Raw genomic sequence first — 21211 nt, 5'->3', positions numbered from 1 at the left:
AATTCCAGCCTCCTGAGACAACCACCCTTCTCAGTCATGTATACGTCTAAGAAAGGTAAAAATTCCCATGTTCCATGCATTTTGTGTTGACCAGTAAAATGAAAGCAAAGTCTTAGGGTGAGGTTTCCGTTTAAAAATTCCAATAAGGGCTTTTTCAGCTGACAAAAACCTTTTTTGCATTGGCCTGGTAATTCTTCTTTACCTTGTTATTTTGCCATGGCTCTCAATCAGACGCTATGTATATATTTGTTCAGCTGTTCTAGTTGTCTTCACTGAGAAGTTTCAAATTACCTAGATTGCTATTATAAAAAAACTTTTATGTACGACTTGAAGAGATCTTCAAGACACAACCGTTAAATGCAAACACTCAGGCTTCAATACAGTAGATTCATTACAAAATTATTAATTAATGCAAAAAAAATCTACACATTTCTGTTCAGTGTAATTACAAATAAAGAAACTACAGAAGATTCTGTTACTGGTGGTTTGTCTGACTATGAACCCTATAAAAACTCTCCTGATTAAAACAACTATATATGTGACTCTGAAGGACATTGATTGTCTCTGTGTCCCACTGATTTTTCTCTTAGGTGACTTTCTTCTTGGCTTCTCCTTTGAGCAAAGTGACTGTAGGGAGAAACTTCCACAGTAGGTAAGACTTGGGTTTTGGCCTCAAATAATGTGGAGGTGACTCTTAGTTTTGCCTCTTTTAGGAATTTATATAAATGGGATCGTACAGTATGTGGTCTTTTGTATCTAGCTTCTTTTTTGTGTTATGTTTGTGAGATTTATCCGTATTGTTGTGAGAGTAGTTTATTCATTTTCATTGCTGAGTAGTGTTCCGTTGTATGATTAGATCAAATTTATTTACCCGGTGTACTACTGACGTTCATTTGGGTTGCCTCCAATTTGTGACCATTACAAATAATGCTCCTGTATACGCTGTCGTACATGTCTCCTGGGGCACAGGTACTTGAATGAGTGTTTACCTAGGAATGGGATTGCCCCATCGTCAGGTGCACGATATTTGATGCAGTGGATTCTGCAAACAGTTTCCTAAAGTGATTGGGCCGGTTTGCACTTCCACCAGTAGTGATGAGAAGTCTTGCTTTTCCACATCAGAAGTTGACAAATATTTCTGTAAAGGGCCAGACAGTAAATAGTCTAGATTTTGTGAACTATACAGCCTCTGTGGCTGCTATTCAACTCTGGCCTTGCAGCATGAAAGCGGTCCTAGACAATGTATAGACAGTTGATCATGGCCATGCTCCGATACAGCTGTGTTTGCAAAGCAGTTGGTGGACTGTGTTTGGTCCATGGGCCATAGTTTACCAATCCTTGTTCTCTGATACATCCTTTCCAACATGTGGCACTTCAGTCTTTTTAGTTTTAGCCATTTAAATTTTTATTTGCTGTTCCCTGAGGAGAAATGAGATGAGCTCCTTTTGAAACGCTTCTTCTTTTGCAAAGTTCCTTGTTGAAGTTTTTGGCCCACTGGGTTGCCTGCCTTTTTCTCATTCATCTGTACTAGTTCTTTATACATTTCTGGGTGGACGTTCCTTGTTCTTTGTACTACAATACTCCTCCCACTGCGTGGCTTGCCATTTCTTTCTCTTCATTATGTTTCTTCATATGCCATTAAATTCAGCCTATATTGAAGATTTCTTTCCTTATATTTTCATTGCTTTTTGTTTCTTCTAGTTTACTAAATTCTTATGATGGATGCTTACCTTTTTAATTTTTAGTCTTCTTTATTTTATAATTTATAGTCTCACTTATTTTCACTTAAGCCTATAAATTTCCTTCAAGAACAGGATTAACTGCATGACCCAACGTTTCCTATTAGTAATTCCATTATGGTTCAGTTCTAAATATTTTCTAACTTCCATTACTATTTTTCTTTAGCTTATGAATTATTTAGAAATATGTGTGTATGTTAAAAAATATGGGTTTAAAAATCTTTCTTTTCATCATTAATTTAGAAAACAGGTAGGTTAGAAGCTAATTGTATTGTTGTCAGTGAACTTGGGGTGTCGCTTCAATTCTTTGGGACTTGTTGAGATGCTTCCCAGTCAATTTTCATGTATGTTCCATGTATGCCTTTAAAAAAATTATAAAGGATGCAATGTTCTATATGTGCCCATTGGATCAAGCTGGTTGATTGTATTCCAACCTTACTAATTTTGTTTTTAGGCTGGGGAGAGCATTGTAGATCTATCAGTTACTGAGATATGTTAGAATCTCCCACTACGATGGTGAATTTAGCAATTTCTCCTTGGGTGTTTTGTTAATACTAATTTTGTCTCCTTGAGGTAAAGTCTACAGTTAAATACATTGTTTTAGCTCCCTAATAAGGTTCATCTTTCATCAAACAACCCCTAAGATATGTCTCGATCTTCTTTATCTCTGGTGATGCCTCTTTTTTTCTCCCCCTTAATGTCTGTCTTGTCGGATATCATTTATTTTAGTTGTATTAGCCAGGTATATCTTTTTTCCATGCTGTTTCTTCCAGCTTTTCTGTTATTAGGTTATCTCTTTTCTGTTATTAGGTTATCTCTATTAGGTTATCTCTTTTCTGTTATTAGGTTATCTCTCTATTAGGTTTTCTGTTATCTCTTATAAATAGGAAAAGCTGTATATTTTTTTAAATTAAGACAATCTTTTTTAGCTAATGAGTTTGGTTCATTTTCATCTATCAGGTAATATTTATATTTATGAATTTATGCTATTACATCAAGTATCTTCTACTTTTCTTTTTTCTCTCTCTCTTTTTGCCTTTCAGGAGACCTGGTTGAATTTTTCTTTTCTTTCTCATTACTTTTTTTTTTTTCTCTCCCTCTCTCTGGTTTTGGCAGTAAACACTCTTTCTAGCCTTTGGAGTTATCCTAGAAATTTAACGTGAATATTTTAACCTAATATTTGAAGTTAATACAATAATGATTTTTTTTTCTTCTGGTTCTCACTATGGTGTCTTATTTCCTTGTGTGTTTTGCGATTTTTTTTTTTTTTTTTTTTACTATGAGCTTCTATTCTTCAGAACTTTGTGAGGATTCTTTGAGTTCTAAATGCTTCAAAAGATTTGTATTTGCCTTTTCCGGGCATCTTGGTGGAAATTACCAACTTGAGTGGTGGCCAATTGAAAATATTATCTTGGCTGGAGATTTCTGAGATCACCTCGTAGTGTTGATTCAGGTGGCTGCAAATCTACACAAGGGACAGCTAGTATTTGGGAATATCAGGGGAGGTATTTTCCCCTCTAGTAGATTTTGTTTCTGTCCCGTTCAGTGGTGTGTATTTTTCCCTAGTTCTCTCTGTTGAATGTGCAGCCCTTGCTGTTGCGTCTTTACGTGGTTGTCTCCCGTATCTTGAAATCCTAGGTTATCCTGACCTTTTCCCGTCCCTTGCACCCTGCTCAGCCCAGTGTCACAGGCACTTGACTAATTCCCTCAGGACAAAAGCCAGCTTCAGGCCTTATTTACCTATCTGGAGTCCTAGTTTTGTTTAATTTTTTGGTCTCTGAGAATTTCTCATATTGTTTTCATTCCAGTGATCCACATAACAATGGCTTTTAAGTGTTATGTGTAGCATATTTAGTTGTTTTAATCAGGAGAGTTTTTATAGGGTTCATAGTCAGACAAACCACCAGTAACAGAATCTTCTGTAGTTTCTTTATTTGTAATTACACTGAACAGAAATGTGTAGATTTTTTTTGCATTAATTAATAATTTTGTAATGAATCTACTGTATTGAAGCCTGAGTGTTTGCATTTAACGGTTGTGTCTTGAAGATCTCTTCAAGTCGTACATAAAAGTTTTTTTATAATAGCAATCTAGGTAATTTGAAACTTCTCAGTGAAGACAACTAGAACAGCTGAACAAATATATACATAGCGTCTGATTGAGAGCCATGGCAAAATAACAAGGTAAAGAATTACCAGGCCAATGCAAAAAAGGTTTTTGTCAGCTGAAAAAGCCCTTATTGGAATCTTTAAATGGAAACCTCACCCTAAGACTTTGCTTTCATTTTACTGGTCAACACAAAATGCATGGAATATGGGAATTTTTATCTCTCTTAGATGTATACATGGTATCCCATGATGTTATTCTGTTTCTAATGAATTGGGAGAATAAATATCCCAGTGAGAGACAATTAGTTATATTCAAAGATTTCTTTCATAAGTTTAAATTTAGGAAATATTTCAAAACCAAAAAAAGACTACAGGGCTTCCCTGGTGGCGCAGTGGTTAAGAATCTGCCTGCCAATGCAGGGGACACAGGTTCGAGCCCTGGTCTGGTAAGATCCCACATGCTGCGGAGCAACTAAGATCTAGAGCCCGCAAGCCACAACTACTGAGCCCACGCACCACAACTACTGAAGCCCGCGCACCTAGAGCCCTGCTCTGCAACAAGAGAAGCCACCGCAATGAGACTCCCGCGCACCGCAGTGAAGAGTAGTCCCCGCTCTCTGCAACTAGAGAAAGCCTGTGCAGAAACAAAGACCCAACACAGCCAAAGGTAAATAAATAAAATAAATTAAAACAAAAAAGAATATATTAAAAAAAAAGACTACAAACCTCCTCATTTATGTTGTTTTTCTTTTTTAAATATTTATTTATTTGGTTGCACCAGGTCTTAGTTGTAGCAGGCAGGCTCCTTAGTTGCGGCATGCATGTGGGATCTACTTCCCTGATCAGGGATCGAACCTGGGCCCCCTGCATTGGGAGCGCGGAGCCTTATCCACTATGCCACCAGGGAAGTCCCTTCATTTATGTTTTTTTTTTTTTTTTTTTCGTACGCGGGCCTCTCGCTGTTGTGGCCTCTCCCGTTGCAGAGCACAGGCTCGGGACGCGCAGGCCCAGCGGCCATGGCTCACGGGCCCAGCCGCTCTGCGGCATGTGGGATCTTCCCGGACCGGGGCATGAACCCGCGTCCCCTGCATAGGCAGGCGGACCCCGAACCACTGTGCCACCAGGGAAGCCCCTATCTATTTCTTTATCACATTTTCTTTATCCATAATAGTGTTGTTTTGACAAGGCCATCTATCTAAAAACTGTAGCCTTCTAACAGGGCATAACTTTTTGAACTAAAAACTTTTCTCCTCCCCACTTTGAATCTTCTCCCAATTTTTGCTCTCTTTTCCCTCCCTCTTTCTCCTCTGGGAACCAAAAAACAAAAAAGCAAATAAACAAAAACTATTAAAAGTTTTGTATTGAAGTTAGGATGGTTAGAGAAGATCTAGAACATTTTTTTGAATTAACAGTTTTGTGTAACCTTGATGTACAATTTATTACTTTTTCCTTTTATGGTCAGTGATTTTTAAAACCCTGTTTAAGAAATATTGTATACTACAGGGTTGCAAAGATATTCTCTTATGTTTCTTTCTAGAAGCTTTACAATTTTTGTTTCTCCCCGCAGCTTTATTGAGGTACAGCTGACAAATAAAAATTATATATGTTTTAAGGGTACAACTTGATATTTTGATACACACTTACATTGTGAAATAATCACCACAATCTAAATAACATACCCATCACCTCTCATGGTTACCATTTCCTTCTTTCCTTCCTTCTCTCTCTTCTCTTCTCTTCTTTTGTTTTCTTTCTTTTGTTATTAATCTTAAGGCTCTTAAGACCTACCCTCTTAGCAAATTTCATGTATAAAATACAGCATTGTTAACTATAGTCACATTGCTGTGCATTAGATCCCCAAATCTTACGAATCTTCACATCCTTTGATAAGATCTCCGCACTTCTCCCTTCCCCCGGCCCCTGGCAATCAACATTCTACTCTGCTTCTCTGAGTTTCATTATTTTAGATTTTACACATAAATGAGATCATGCAATGTTTGTCTTTCTGTGTCTGGCTTATTTCACTTAGCATAATGTCCTCCCAGTTCATCCATGTTGTCACAAATGGCAGGATTTCCACCTGTTTAAAGGCTGCACAATACTTCACTGTATACCTTTATATACTACATCTTCTTTATCCATTCCTCTGTCAATGGACATTTAGGTTGTTTCCTGCCTTGGCATTGTGAAGAGTGCTGCTATGAACATGGGAGCGCAGACGTATTTTGGATAACCTGATTCCAATTCCTTTGGATATATAAGTACCAAGAAGTGGGATTGCTGGATCAGAAGTTAGTTCTATTTTTAATTTTTTGAGGAACTCCCATAATGGCTGTACTAATTTATGTTCCCACCAACCATGTACAAGTGTTCACTCTTCCCCACATCCTCACCAACGCTTACCTTAAAAAAAAAATTTACTGAAAGCAATTCTAACAGAAGTGAGGTGATATCTCATAGTGGTTTTGGTTTGATTTTCCCTGATGATTGGTGACATTGAGTATCTTTTCATGTACCTGTTGGTCACTTGTATGTCTTCTTTTGAGAAATGTCTATAAAGGTCCTTTGTCCACTTTTAATTGGGCTATTTTTTTCTGCTATGGGGTTCAGTGAGTCCCTTATATATTTTGGATATTAACCCCTTATCAGATAAATATCTTGCAAATAAACATTTTCTCCTATTCAGTAGGCTGCCTTTTCATTTTGTTGATGTTTCCTTCACTGTGCAGAATATAGTGTTAGTTTTTACCTTTAGGTCTGTGTTCATCTCAAATTCATATTTGCATATGGAGTGAGATAGGGGTTGAGGTTCATTTTTTTTGCACTGATATCCAGTTGTTACAGCACCATTTTTGGAAAACAGCTTCCCTTGCCTTCTGAATTACCTTGGCATCTTGTCAAAATCCAGTAACTGTGTAAGCCTGAGGCTAGTTTTACTCTATGTAGTTCCACTGACCTATCTTTACTACGCTGCGAATAGTATCACATCGTCTCCCCTCCCCCCAGCTCTGAGGTCATAATGATGGTCTCCTGTGTGTTCTTCTTGGAGAAGAACACACAGGAGGATGGAGTTTTGCAGGATGGAGTTTTTAGTAGGAACGTGTGTTAGGGTTTCAGTCATCCTAGCTTCTCATGTGGATGACTACGCATCCTCGTGCTGTTTGCTCTCCCCAGGCATTTGCAGCACCATCTCTATGATAAATTAGGTTTCTCTACATCCCTATTTCTCAGGGATGGTTTTCTAAACTTGTGCCTAAACCATGGCATTTTGAAGAGAATAATTTATTATTATTTTTTTAGTTTTAAAGTCAGCTTTATTGACATATAACTTACAAACCATTTTTAGCATACAGTTCATTGAATTTTAACAAATGTTTGCAGTTATAGAACCACCGTTACCATCCTCAGGATATAGAACAGTCCTGTCCCCCTAGAAAGCTGCTTTGTGGTCCTTTACAGTCAATCTCTGTCCTCCCCTGGCCCCCCCAATCCCCAGTCCCAGAAAACCACTGATACGGTTTATATCAGTATAGTTTGCCTTGTCTACAATTTATTTATGTTAATCTCTTTATGACTTCTGATGAACATTTGAGTTGTTTCAGCTTTTGGCTACAATGAATAAAGCTGCTCTAAAAATTCATGGGCAAGTTTTTGGGTAAGTAAGAGTGGGACGGCTGGTTTGTGTGGTAGGTACAGATTTACTTTTGTAAGAAACGGCCAGGCTGTTTTGCAGACTGGCTGCATCACTTTGCATTCCCACCAGCAACGCTCATCCACATCTTTGGCAACACCTGGTATTTCAGTCCTTCGGTTTTAACCATTCTAGCAGATGTGTGCTGGTATCTCACTGTGGATTTTTCCCTTTTGTAAATTAAGATATAATTTACACATGGTAAAATCACCTTTAGAGTTCTGTAACTTTTAAAAAAAATTAAATTAAATTTTATTTATTTTTGTATACAGCAGGTTCTTATTAGTCATCAGTTTTATACACATCAGCGTGTACATGTCAATCCCAATCGCCCAATTCAGCACGCCCCCCGCCCCCACGGCTTTCCCCCCTTGGTGTCCATACGTTTGTTCTCTACATCTGTGTCTCAATTTCTGCCCTGCAAACCGGTTCATCTGAACCATTTTTCTAGGTTCCTCATATATGCGTTAATATACGATATTTGTTTTTCTCTTTCTGACTTACTTCACTCTGTATGACAGTCTCTAGATCCATCCACGTCTCAACAAGTGACCCAGATTTGTTCCTTTTTATGGCTGAGTAATATTCCATTGTATATATATATACCACATCTTCTTTATCCATTCGTCTGTCGATGGGCATTTACGTTGCTTCCAGGACCTGGCTATTGTAAATAGTGCTGCAAGGAACATTGGGGTGCATGTGTCTTTTTGAATTATGGTTTTCTCTGGGTATATGCCCAGTAGTGGGATTGCTGGATCATATGTAATTTTATTTTTAGTTTTTTAAGGAACCTCCATACTGTTCTCCAGAGTGGCTGTATCAGTTTACATTCCCACAACAGTGCAAGAGGGTTCCCTTTTCTCCACACCCTCTCCAGCATTTGTTGTTTGTAGATTTTCTGATGATGCCCATTCTAACTGGTGTGAGGTGATACCTCATTGTAGTTTTGATTTGCATTTCTCTAATAATTAGTGATGTTGAGCAGCTTTTCATGTGCTTCTTGGCCATCTGTATGTCTTCTTTGGAGAAATGTCTATTTAGGTCTTCTGGCCATTTTTTGGATTGGGTTGTTTGTTTTTTTAATATTGAGCTGCATGAGCTCTTTATATATTTTGGAGATTAATCCTTTGTCCATTGATTCGTTTGCAAATATTTTCTCCCATTCTGAAGGTTGTCTTTTTGTCTTGTTTATGGTTTCCTTTGCTGTGCAAAAGCTTTGAAGTTTCATTAGGTCCCATTTGTTTCTTTTTGTTTTTATTTCCATTACTCAAGGAGGTGGGTCAAAAAAAGATCTTGCTGTGATTTATGTCAAAGAGTGTTCTTCCTATGTTTTCCTCTAAGAGTTTTATAGTGTCTGGTCTTACATTTAGGTCTCTAATCCATTTTGAGTTTATTTTTATGTATGGTGTTAGGGAGTGTTCTAATTTCATTCTTTTGCATGTAGTTGTCCAGTTTTCCCAGCACTACTTATTGAAGAGACTGTCTTTCTCCATTGTATGTCCTTGCCTCCTTTGTCATAGATTAGTTGACCATAGGTGTGTGGGTTTATCTCTGGTCTTTGCATCTTGTTCCATTGATCTATGTTTCTATTTTTGTGCCAGTAACCTATTGTCTTGATTACTGTAGCTTTGTAGTATAGTCTGAAGTCAAAGAGTCTGATTTCTCCAGCTCCATTTTTTTCCCGCAAGAGTGCTTTGGCTATTTGGGGTCTTTTGTGTCTCCATACCAATTTAAAATGCCATTGATAATTTGATAGGGATTGCATTGAATCTGTAGATTGCTTTGGGTAGTATAGTCATTTTCACAATATTGATTCTTCCAATCCAAGAACATGGCATATCTCTCCATCTGTTGGTATCATCTTTAATTTCTTTCATCAGTGTCTTACAGTTTTCTGCATACAGGTCTTTTTTCTCCCTAGGTAGGTTTATTCCTAGGTATTTTATTCTTTTTGTTGCAATGGTAAATGGGAGTGTTTCCTTAATTTCTCCTTCATATTTTTCATCATTAGTATATAGGAATGCAAGAGATTTCTGTGCATTAATTTTGTACCCTGCAACTTTACCAAATTCATTGATTAGATCTAGTAATTTTCTGGTGGCATCTTTAGGATTCTCTATGTATAGTACCATGTCATCTGCAAAGAGTGACAGTTTTTCTTCTTCTTTTCCAATTTGTATTCCTTTTATTTCTTTTTCTTCTCTGATTGCCATGGCTAGGACTTCCAAAACGATGCTGAATAATAGTGGTGAGAGTGGGCATCCTTGTCTCGTTCCTGATCTTAGAGGAAATGCTTTCAGTTTTTCACCATTGAGAATGATGTTTGCTGTGGGTTTGTCGTATATAGCCTTTATTATGTTGAGGTAGGTTGCCTCTATGCCCACTTTCTGGAGAGTTTTTATAATACATGAGTGTTGAATTTTGTCAAAAGCTTTTTCTGCATCTATTGAGATGATCATATGGTTTTTCTTCTTCAGTTTGTTAATATGGTGTATCACATTGATTGATTTGCGTATACTGAAGAATCCTTGCATCCTTGGGATAAATCCCACTTGATCATGGTGTATGATCCTTTTAATGTGTTGTTGGATTCTGTTTCCTAGTATTTTGTTGAGGATTTTTGCATCTATATTCATCAGTGATATTGGTCTGTAATTTTCTTCTTTTGTAGTACCTTTGTCTGGTTTTAGTATCAGGGTGATGGTGACCTCACAGAATGAGTTTGGGAGTGTTCATTCCTCTGCAATTTTTTGGAAGAGTTTGAGAAGGATGGGTGTTAGCTCTTCTCTAAATATTTGACAGAATTCACCTGTGAAGCCATCTGGTCCTGGACTTTTGTTTGTTGGAAGATTTTTAATCACAGTTTCAATTTCATTACTTGTGATTGGTCTGTTCATATTTTCTGTTTCTTCCTGGTTCAGTCTTGGAAGGTTATACCTTTCTAAGAATTTGTCCATTTCTTCCAGGTTGTCCATTTTATTGGCATAGAGTTGCTTGTAGTAGTCTCTTAGGATGCTTTATATTTCTGTGGTGTCTGTTGTAACTTCTCCTTTTTCATTTCTAATTTTATTGATTTGAGTCCGCTCCCTCTTTTTCTTGATGAGTCTGGCTAATGGTTTATCAATTTTGTTTATCTTCTCAAAGAACAAGCTTTTAATTTTATTGATCTTTCCTGTTTTTTTAATTTCTATTTCATTTATTTCTGCTCTGATCTGTATGATTTCTTTTCTTCTGCTAACTTTGGGTTTTGTTTATTCTTCTTTCTCTAGTTCTTTAGGTGTAAGTTTAGATTGTTTATTTGAGATTTTTCTTGTTCCTTTAGGTAGGCTTGTATTGCTATAAACTCCCCTCTTAGAACTGCTTTTGCTGCATCCCATAGGTTTTGGATAGTCGTGTTTTCATTGTCATTTGTCTCTAAGTAGTTTTTGATGTCCTCTTTGATTTCTTCAGTGATCTCTTGGTAGTTTAGTAACGTATTGTTTAGTCTCCATGTATTTGTGTTTTTTACTTTTTTTCCCTGTAATTGATTTCTAATCTCATAGCGTTGTGGTTGGAAAAGATGCTTGATATGATTTCAATTTTTTAAAATTTACTGAGGTTTGATTTGTGACCCAAAATGTGATCTATCCTGGAGAATATTCCGTGCACACTTGAGAAGAAAGTGTAACCTGCTCTTTTTGGACTGAATGTCCTATAAATATCAATTAAGTCTATCTGGTCTATTGTGTCATTTGAAGCTTGTGTTTCCTTACTAATTTTCTGTTTGGATGATCTGTCCATTGGTGTAAGTGAGGTGTTGAACTCCCCCATTATTACTGTGTTTACTGTCGATTTCCTCTTTTATAGCTGTTAGCAGTTGCCTTATGTATTGCGGTTCTCCTATGTTGGGTGCATATACATTTATAATTGTTATATCTTCTTGTTGGATTGATCCCTTGATCATTATGTAGTGTCCTTCCTTGTCTCTTGTAGCATTCTTTATTTTAAAGTCTATTTTATCTGATATGAGTATTGCTATTCCAGCTTTCTTTTGATATCCATTTGCATGGAATATCTTTTTCCATCCTCTCACTTTCAGTCTATGTGTCCCTAGGTCTGAAGTGGGTCTCTTGTAGACAGCATATATATGAGTCTTATTTTTGTATCTATTCAGCCACTCTGTGTCTTTTGGTTGGAGCATTTAATCCATTTACATTCAAGATGATTATCAATATGTATGTTCCTATTACCATTTTTTTTAATTGATTTGGGTTTGTTTTTGTGGGTGTTTTTCTTCTCTTGTGTTTCTTGCCTAGAAAGGTTCCTTTAGCATTTGTTGTAAACCTGGTTTGGTGGTGCTGAATTCTCTTAGCTTTTGCTTGTCTGTAAAGCTTTTGATATCTCCATCTGAATCCAATCTGAATGAGATTCTTGCTGGGTAGAGTAATCTTGGTTGTAGGTTCTTCCCTTTCATCACTTTAAGTATATCATGCCACTCCCTTCTGGCTTGTAGAGTTTCTGCTGAGAAATCAGCTGTTAACCTTATGGGAGTTCCCTTGTATATTATTTGTCTTTTTTCCCTTGCTGCTTTCAATAATTTTTCTTTGCCTTTAATTTTTGTCAGTTTGATTACTATGTGTCTTGGCATGTTTCTCCTTGGGTTTATCCTGCCTGGGACTCTATGTGCTTTCTGGACTTGGGTGTCTATTTCCTTTCCCATGTTAGGGAGGATTTTGACTCTAATCTCTTCAAATATTTTCTTGGGTCCTTTTTCTCTCTCTTCTACTTCTGGGACCCCTATATGAGAATGAGAATGTTGTTGCATTTAAGGTTGTCCCAGAGGTCTCTTAGGCTGTGTTCATTTCTTTTCATTCTTTTTTCTTTATTCCGTTCCTCAGCAGTGAATTCCACCATTCTGTCTTCCAGGTCACTTAGCTGTTCTTCTGCCTCAGTTATTCTGCTATTGATTCCTTCTAGAGTATTTTTCATTTCAGTTATTGTATTGTTCATCTCTGTTTTTTCTGTAATTCTTCTAGGTCTTTGTTAAACATTTCTTGCATCTTCTCGATCTTTGCCTCCATTGTTTTTCCAAGGTCCTGGATCATTTTCACTATCATTATTCTGAATTCTTTTTCTGGAAGGTTGCCTATCTCCACTTCATTTAGTTGTTTTTCTGGGGTTTTATCTTGTTCCTTCATCTGGTACATAGCCCTCTGCCTTTTCATCTTGTCTATCTTTCTGTGAATGTGGTTTTTGTTCCACAGGCTGCAGGATTGTAGTTCTTCTTGCTTCTGCTGTCTGCCCTCTGGTGGATGAGGCTATCTAAGAGGCTTGTGCAGGTTTCCTGATGGGAGGAACTGGTGGTGGGTATAGCTGGGTGTTGCTCTGGTGGGCAGAGCTCAGTAAAACTTTAATCTGCTTGACTGCTGATGGGTGGGTCTGGGTTCCCTCCCTGTTGGTTGTTTGGCCTGAGGCAACCCAACAGTGGAGCCTACCTGGGCTCTTTGGTAGGGCTAATGGCAGACTCTGGGAGGGCTCACTCCAAGGATTACTTCCCAGAACTTCTGCTGTCAGTGTCCTTGTCCCCACACGGTGAGCCACAGCACCCTCCCCCCACCTCTGCAGGAGACCCTCCAACACTAGCAGGCAGGTCTGGTTCAGTCCCCCCTGGGGTCACTGCTCCTTCCCCTGGGTCCCGATGTGCACACTACTTTGTATGTGCCCTCCAAGAGTGGAGTCTCTGTTTCCCCCAGTCCTGTCGAAGTCTTGCAATCAAATCCCACTAGCCTTAAAAGTCTGATTCTCTAGGAATCTCCCCCCGTTGCTGGACCCCCAGATTGGGAAGTCTGACATGGGGCTCAGAACCTTAACTCCAGTGGGTGGACTTCTGTGGTATAAGTGTTCTCCAGTCTGTGAGTCACCCACCCAGCAGTTATGGGATTTGATTTTGCTGTGATTGCACCCCTCTTACCGTCTCATTTTGGCTTCTCCTTTGTCTTTAGATGTGGGGTATCTTTTTTTGGTGAGTTCCAGTGTCTTCCTGTCGATGTTTGTCCAGCAGCTAGTTGTGATTCTGGTGTTCTCGCAAGAGGGAGTGAGAGCACGTCCTTCTGCTCTGCCATCTTGGTTCAGGCTCCTCTTTGTCCAGCTGATGGATTTAAAGTCGGGTCATGTGATTTAAAAACCAGTGGCAGGGGACTTCCCTAGTAGCATAGTGGTTAAGAATCTGCCTGCCAATGCAGGGGACACGGGTTCAAGCCCTGGTCGGGGAAGATCCCACATGCCGCAGAGCAGCTAAACCCATGCACCACAACTACTGAAGCCTGCGCTCTAGAGCCCGCGAGCCACAACTACTGAGCCCGCATGCCTAGAGCTGTGCTCCTCAACAAGAGAAGCCACTGCAATGAGAAGCCCGCGCACCACAATGAAGAGTAGCCCCCGCTCACCACAACTGGAGAAAGCCCGCATGCAGCAACGAAGACCCAACACAGCCAGAAAAAAAAAAAAAAAGTGGCAGCTGATTGATTTAAATCCCGGTCATATGACATGAGGCAGGGTGCTAAGAACTTCTTTTTCATCTCTGGCGTGGAATATCATATTTATAACTTGGTTATTCTTATGACTTAGAAAATGAGCTGTCTCTCCTTGGAACCATCAGGAGAAAAATACAATATTTCAGGTTCATTCTTGAAACCAACTTCTCACGGTTAAGGTGTATTGACTAAAAGATCTTCCTTCTCCAAGAGATTCTAAACCTCTGTAGGACACTTCATTGCAATTAGAGGAAGAAGAGGAATGAAATCAGGCCAGCAGCTGCAAGAAGCCACGCAACCCCCAGGACTAGGGAAGGAGCGGGGAGGAGAGGCTGAGAGTTGCCATTAGAGCAGACAGCCCCCAGAGGGCACAGAAGCGCCGGCAGAGCCCACCTGCGGCTCCCACTTTGGCACCCCAGGATCAGAGTTGGGTTTGGAGATGGGGTTGATGTAACCCAAGGAGGTGAGCAGAGAGGAGGAGTTGATTACCGGTCTCCTCTGACCTTCTGGCCCAAAATGCCTGGCTTCACAGGGGGGACAGAGTTTTGCTTTCAGCATCCGATGGGGCACTTCCAGGCTGGTCGGTTTGCCCAGTGGTCCGGCAGCCTGACAGGCTGACTGCGGTGTGACCACCCTTTGTTTCTCCAGAAGCTGTACATCAGAGGGTGCGCAGGTGCGGGCGCCAATCCACCCCCCCCCAGGAGGACGGCACCCTCCCTGGCTGTACCCTATGATCACCAGGTACTTGAAATGACTGCAAGTTTTTTGACTTCAAGGAAAAGTCCACATAACCGCTTCTGCCTCATAATGTGTGGGATTCACTATAATGGAAGGACATTATAAAGAACAGGTGGAAAACTCACCTGTCGGTCTCCATGTGGGAGTTTATTTTGCATGAATCCCTCCTACACAGTAGAGAGCAGAGGATTATTTTTGTTCCTGTATGTGTAGTTGTGACAGAGGATGTAGGTATGGTGATTTGAAGCCCTCAAAGAAATATTCTCAGAACTCTCAAGACTTCTCTCGATTGGAACTGAAAGAGACCTGGAAAAGGAGGAAAAGAAAAGGAAGAGGGAGAAAGAATGACTGTTTCTCAGTAAATTCACCGTCTTGGTTGATTGTTCTGTCTCCTCATTTCTTCAGTGTTCCTTTCTTCCCCTTTCATTCCCTTCATCTGTGATGTGAGAACTATCTTTAATATACATATTTTTAATTAATTAATTTATTTATTTACTTTTGGTTGTGTTGGGTCTTCGTTGCTGCACACGAGCTTTCTCTAGTGGTGGTGAGTGGGGGCTACTCTTTGTTGCAGTGTGCAGGCTTCTCATTGTGGTGACTTCTCTTTGTTGTAGAGCACAGGCTCTAGGCACACGGGCTTCAGTAGTTGCGGCACGCAGGCTCAGTAGCTGTGGCTCGCGGGCTTAGTTGCTTCGCGGCATGTGGGATCTTCCCATACCAGGGTTTGAACCCTTGTCCCTTGCATTGACAGGCAGATTCTTAACCACTGCGCCACCAGGGGAGTCCTATCTTTAATATTATGTTTGGATTTCTTTCAGTTTTGTGTGTGTGTGTGTGTGTGTGTGATTATTTTAAGTTGCTGATCCCTTCATTTCAAATGCACATGAACAAAGCTGCATTTTTACTCTCCTTCACCACAGCTACTGAATTTGACATTATGTTTTACATCTACTTGATTTGTGTGTCCCTTAACTTCTTATTGTGGATATAGATGATTTTATTCCTTTTTTCTTTCATCCTTCCTACTAGCTGTGTACATGGTTGATTTACTACCTTTACTGAATATATTTGCCTTGACCAATGAGGTTTTGCCTTTAGTAATTTTCCCTTCATTATTTTTATGTTTCAGTTGTGGCCTTTTCTTTTTCACCTCGTGAAGCCCCTTTAAGATTTCTCATAAAGCTGGTTTGGCGGTGCTGAATTCTTTTAGTTTTGCTTGTCTGTAAAACTTTAGATCTCTCCATCAAATCCGAAGGAGAGCCTTGCTGGGTAGAGTAATTTTGGTTATAGGATTTTCCCTTTCATGACTTTAAATATACCATGCCATTCCCTCTGGCATGCAGAGTTTATCCTGAAAAGTCAGCTGATAACTTAAGGCAAGTTCCCATGTTTGTATTGTTTTTCCTTTGCTCCTTTTAATAGTGTCTTTTTTATCTTTATTTTTTTTTTTGCCATTTTAATTACAATGTGTCTTGGTGTGGTCCTCTTTGGGTTCATCCTGTTTTGGCCTTGCTGTGTTCACTGGACTTGGATGTCTGTTTTCTTTCCCAGGTTAGGGAAGTTTTCAGCTTGTATGCCTTCAGGTATGTTCTCCACCCCTTTCTCTTTCCTTTTTGCTTCTGGACCAGTATAATGCAAATGTTAGTACACTTGATGTTGTTTCAGTGGTCTGTTAAACTTTCCTCGTTTCATTTTATTTTATTGTTTTACTGTTCATCTTCAGTGAGGGCCAGTACTCTGTCCTTCAGTTTTCAGATTCATTCCTCTGTATCATTTAGTCTACAGTAGTGTCCTTTTAGTGTATTTTTCATTTCAGTTATTGTATTCCTCATCTCTGTTTTGTTGTTCTTTAATGGTCTAACTTTTTTTTAAAAAATTCTAACTTCTTGCTCTGGTCATCGGTTCTTCTTCTGAGTTCTTTGATCATCTTTACAGCCCTTACCTTGAACTGTTTCTTGAGTAGATTGGCTATCTGCACTTCACTTAGATCTTCTTCTGGGTTCTTATCTCGTTCCTTCATTTGGATCGTGTTTCTGTGTCACCTCATTTTTCTTAACTTGCTGTTTTTATTGCTATGTATGTAGTAGGTTCATTACATTTCCTGACCTTGTAGAAGTGGCCTTTTGTAGGAGAGGTCCAATGTATCCCAGCAGCCCACTGTCCCCGGTCACTAGACTATATGTTCTAGTTGTACCCCCTATGTGGACTGCTTGGGCTCTTCTGTTGTGGTGGGCTGACTCTTGTGGGTGGTCTGGTAGGCCTGGCTGCCCACAGACTGCTGGTTTTCCAGGCTCTGCCGTGTATGGAGGTTGTCTGTGCTGCTTGTTGGGACTAAATCATAAGGCAGCTGGCTGCACAGTGCTGGGGGACACCAAATCTAGTGCTGGTTCACTTATGGGTAGAGTTGCAGTCCAGGTGATATCAGGGCTAGTGCCCAGTCACTGCTCCTGGGGCTATGCTGGCTTCTGGGAGGAAGACACAGGTCCTGAGCTCTGGCTGCAGGGCCCAGGAGTCCCAGAGTTGATGTTGGATCGCTGTTCCTGACACAGCTATCTGCAGGGTCTGGGGTATCCCACAACTTGTGTTGGCGTTCTGATGGGCAGGGTCAGGACCCAGCTGAGTCCATGGCTGTTTCTGGCCTGCAATTGAGTGGCCTGGTTACACAGGCTGCTGGGCTGTGGTATTCCTGGAGCTGGTGTGTACCTGTTGGTGTATGAGGCTGATCCCAAGGCTAGAGCAGCTTTGCTGTTGGGTAGGTCAAAGCTCCATCCAGTCCCTGTGCAGTAATCACCTGCCGACAGGTGAGGCTGATTCCAAGGCCAGAGCAGGCTCACTTGTCGGAGTGACCAGGGATTCTGGGGCTGGTGCCTTCCCACTGGTGGGTGGAGTTGAGATCCAGGGTCTCTGGCTGGAAGGTCCTGGGGGTCCTGGGTCTAGTGCCTGTGCACTGAGGTGTGGAGGCTGGTCCTGGGGCTTTTGGTGGCTGGGCCATGTCCAGGGCCAGCTGTGCGTTGAGGGGGACTTAAGGCAGCTTGTTTGCTGGTAGATGGGGCTGTGCCCCTGCTCAGTTAGTTGCTTGGCCTGCAGCATGCTAGTACTTGTGTCTGTAGACTGGTGGAAATGGGTGGGGCTAGGTCCCGAGGCTAATAAGCTAGCGGGAGGATTCTGAACTTAAGCTGCTGGTACCAGTGTCCACGAGGTAGAAGGAGCTCCCAAAAATGGCTGCTGCCACTGTCTGTGACCTGAGGGTGAGCTGTAGTTGGCTCCTGCCTCTCCGGGAGACTCCAAGATCAGGAGGTAGGTGTGACCCGGGATCCTTTCAAATTACCGCTTCTGTTCTGATTCCCGGAGCATGTGGGATTTTGTGGGAATCCTTTAAGAGTGGAACCTCCATTTCCCACAGTCCTCTGGCTCTCTGGAAAATAAGCCCGACTGGTCTGCAAAGCCCAACTTTCTAGAGACTCTTCTTCCCAGCACAGGATCCCTGGGCTTGGGAGCCCAATGTTGGGTTCATACCCCTTGCTACCTGGGAACACTTCTGAAACTGTAATTATTCTCCCATTTGTGGACCACCCATCTGGTGGTATGGGTCTTAACTATACTAGATTTCGCCCTTCCTTCCTGTCTTGTTGTGGTGTCCTTTTCTGTCTTTAGCTGTAAAAGATGTTTTATGGTAGGTCCCATCCTTTTTCATCAGTTGGTGCTCTGTAAATAGTTGTGACTTTAGTGTGCCCATGAGAGGCATCAAGGTTCTGGGTCTTTCTACACCACCATCTTGGACAATCTCTCCACTTCATTCTTAAATCATATTATGTAATTTTTCATAGTATCCTATTTGATTTGTGACAGTTTGAAATTTATTATAACTCATGTTTACTTGTCTGTTTTAAAAAATTGAAGAGTGCGTTCATTCATTTTGGAATGAAGGTAGTGACCTGTGAATTTCCATAACTCAAAAATCAAGGATATGACAAAAGACTTTTCTACCTGTTACCCTCAAACTCTGCACCCCACCCCAGCCTGGGGATTAACCTCTTGCACCCATGCTCACCCTCTGTTTTTGGACTGTTAACCATCATTACATCTGTATGTGTGTTGACAAAGTGAATTATAGTCTTTCCAGGTTTTTTTTTTTTTTTTGCTTTAGGGAATAGTCCTACTATGAATATACATTTACTGGTCTGCTGAAGTTCAGATATAAACCTGTCAAACACATCACCAGAATTGGAATTGCTTGTATATACACTTTGATAAATTTTAGAGACAGTGGCAGAACAGAATTAAATTGCATTTCAAATGCCACAGTATTCTCACACCATGAAACCCCTTCCCTTTTTTAATATATTTGTGTGTGGTTCATCTTTATGCCCGTACTATATTTCCCAGAGGTGGGGAAATGTTATGTTTCTTGCTAAAACATTTACTCTGTTGTTCAAAGTCAGGCTTTTAGTGGTTTTAGCATGATCATATTTCCATGAACTTGCAAGTACAAGATGTTCTCTCACACTGTCTTTTACTCCCTGCTGTTTTATATTGCCCTTCTAATTCTCAGTCCTGGTCTGTCTTTATGCTCTTCATCAACCTGGATAGATTATACTATTTTCTCCCTTATTCAAGACCAATAGAACAGAATAGAACATACAGAAATAAACCCTGATATATGGCCAAATGATTTTTGACAAGTTGCCAAAGCTTTTCAAAGTAGAAAGGGTAGTCTTTTCAACAAAGGGTGCTGAGAAGTCTTGTTGTCAACATGCAGAAGAAGGGAGATGGACCCTTAGCTACCATTATATACAAAAAATTACTGAAAATGTATCAAGAAACTGAATATAAGACCTAATAAGAGAAAAAGTCTTAGAAGAAGACACAGGACACAAGAGCTTCATGACATTGGGTTTGGCAGTGTTTCCCTCAATATGAAACGAAGGAACAACAAAGCCACAGCTAAGGAAAAATAAACAATCTGCAGTACATAATTTTTTTTAACAAGTGTGTATCAAAGAAACGTAAACAGAATAAAATGGCAACCCACAAGATGGGAGAAAATATTTGAAAGCCATCTATCTGACAAGAGATTTCTATTCAGAATATACAGAGAACTCCTACAACTCAACAAAAAGCAAACACCCTGATTCAAAAATGGATAAAAGACTTGAATAGATGGTTCTTCAAGAAAAGATGTACAAATGACTAAGCCCTTGAAAAGATGCTCCGTATCACTAAATGCATGTTTGTATACTTGTGTGCGTGCATACACACGCAAACACACACACACACACAAGCAGAAAACAAGTATTGGTGAGGATGTGAAGGAAAATGGAACCCTTGTGCTATGTCAGTGGGAACGTAGAATGATGCAGCTGCTTCGCAAAACAGTATGGTAATGTTTCAGATATTGAAAAATAGAATTACTACATGATCCAGGAATTTTATTATGAGGTATACCCAAAGGAATTGAAATCGGGGTCTTAAAGAAATATTTGTACTCCGATGTTTATAGCAGTAATAATCACAGTAGCTAAAATATGAAAGGAACCTAAGTGTTTATCCACCAGTTCCTGGATAAGCAAAATGTGGTATATACCCATATAATAGAATATTATTCAGTCTTAAGAATGAAAAGACCTAGGAATAAGCTACAACATGGATGAATCTTGAGAAAATCTAGCTACCAAAAATGCCATTTTTGTGACTTTTAGCGAGTCATAACAATACAACTACTTATTTCAGTTATATGGGGCACTTAGTGTAGTCAAAATCACAGAAATTGAGAGGGTAATGATGCTTTTCAGGTGGTTATGGAACAAAAAGGGAAGTTATGTTTAAAGGATATAGAGTTACCATTTTAAAAGATAGAAAAGAGTTAGAAAGATAAATGGTGATGTTGGTTGCCCAATAATGTGAATGTATTTAATATCACTGAACAGTGCACTTTATAATAAACATGTTATATTTTATGTTATTTGATTTTACCAACATAAAAAATTGGGAAAGAATGTACTATCAGGAAAAGGAGTGGACCTGGGGTAGAGCAGAGAGCAGTCAGAAGGGTGAGACATTGCCTATGTTGAAGAAGAAGAGCTGAGAGTTTCATTGGCCAGAAGAGACTTTATAAAAAAAAATATTACTCTGAGGGTGTATTAAATAGATATTTATGGGTGTACTGCTATCTCCCGTGCGTTATCTTTTTTTTTTTTTTTTTTCTGTGGTACGCGGGTCTCTCACTGTTGGGGCCTCACCCGTTGCGGAGCACAGGCTCCGAACGCGCAAGTTCAGCGGCCATGGCTCACGGGCGCAGCCGCTTCGTGGCATGGGGGATCTTCGCGGATCAGGGCACGAACCCGTGTCCTCTGCATCGGCAAACGGACTCTCTACCACTGCGCCACCAGGGAAGCCGCCATATATCATCTTAAAGAACCT

Source organism: Globicephala melas, chromosome 1, assembly GCF_963455315.2.
Source record: "Globicephala melas chromosome 1, mGloMel1.2, whole genome shotgun sequence".
NCBI lineage: Eukaryota > Metazoa > Chordata > Mammalia > Artiodactyla > Delphinidae > Globicephala > Globicephala melas.
This window is presented reverse-complemented; position numbering follows the sequence as displayed.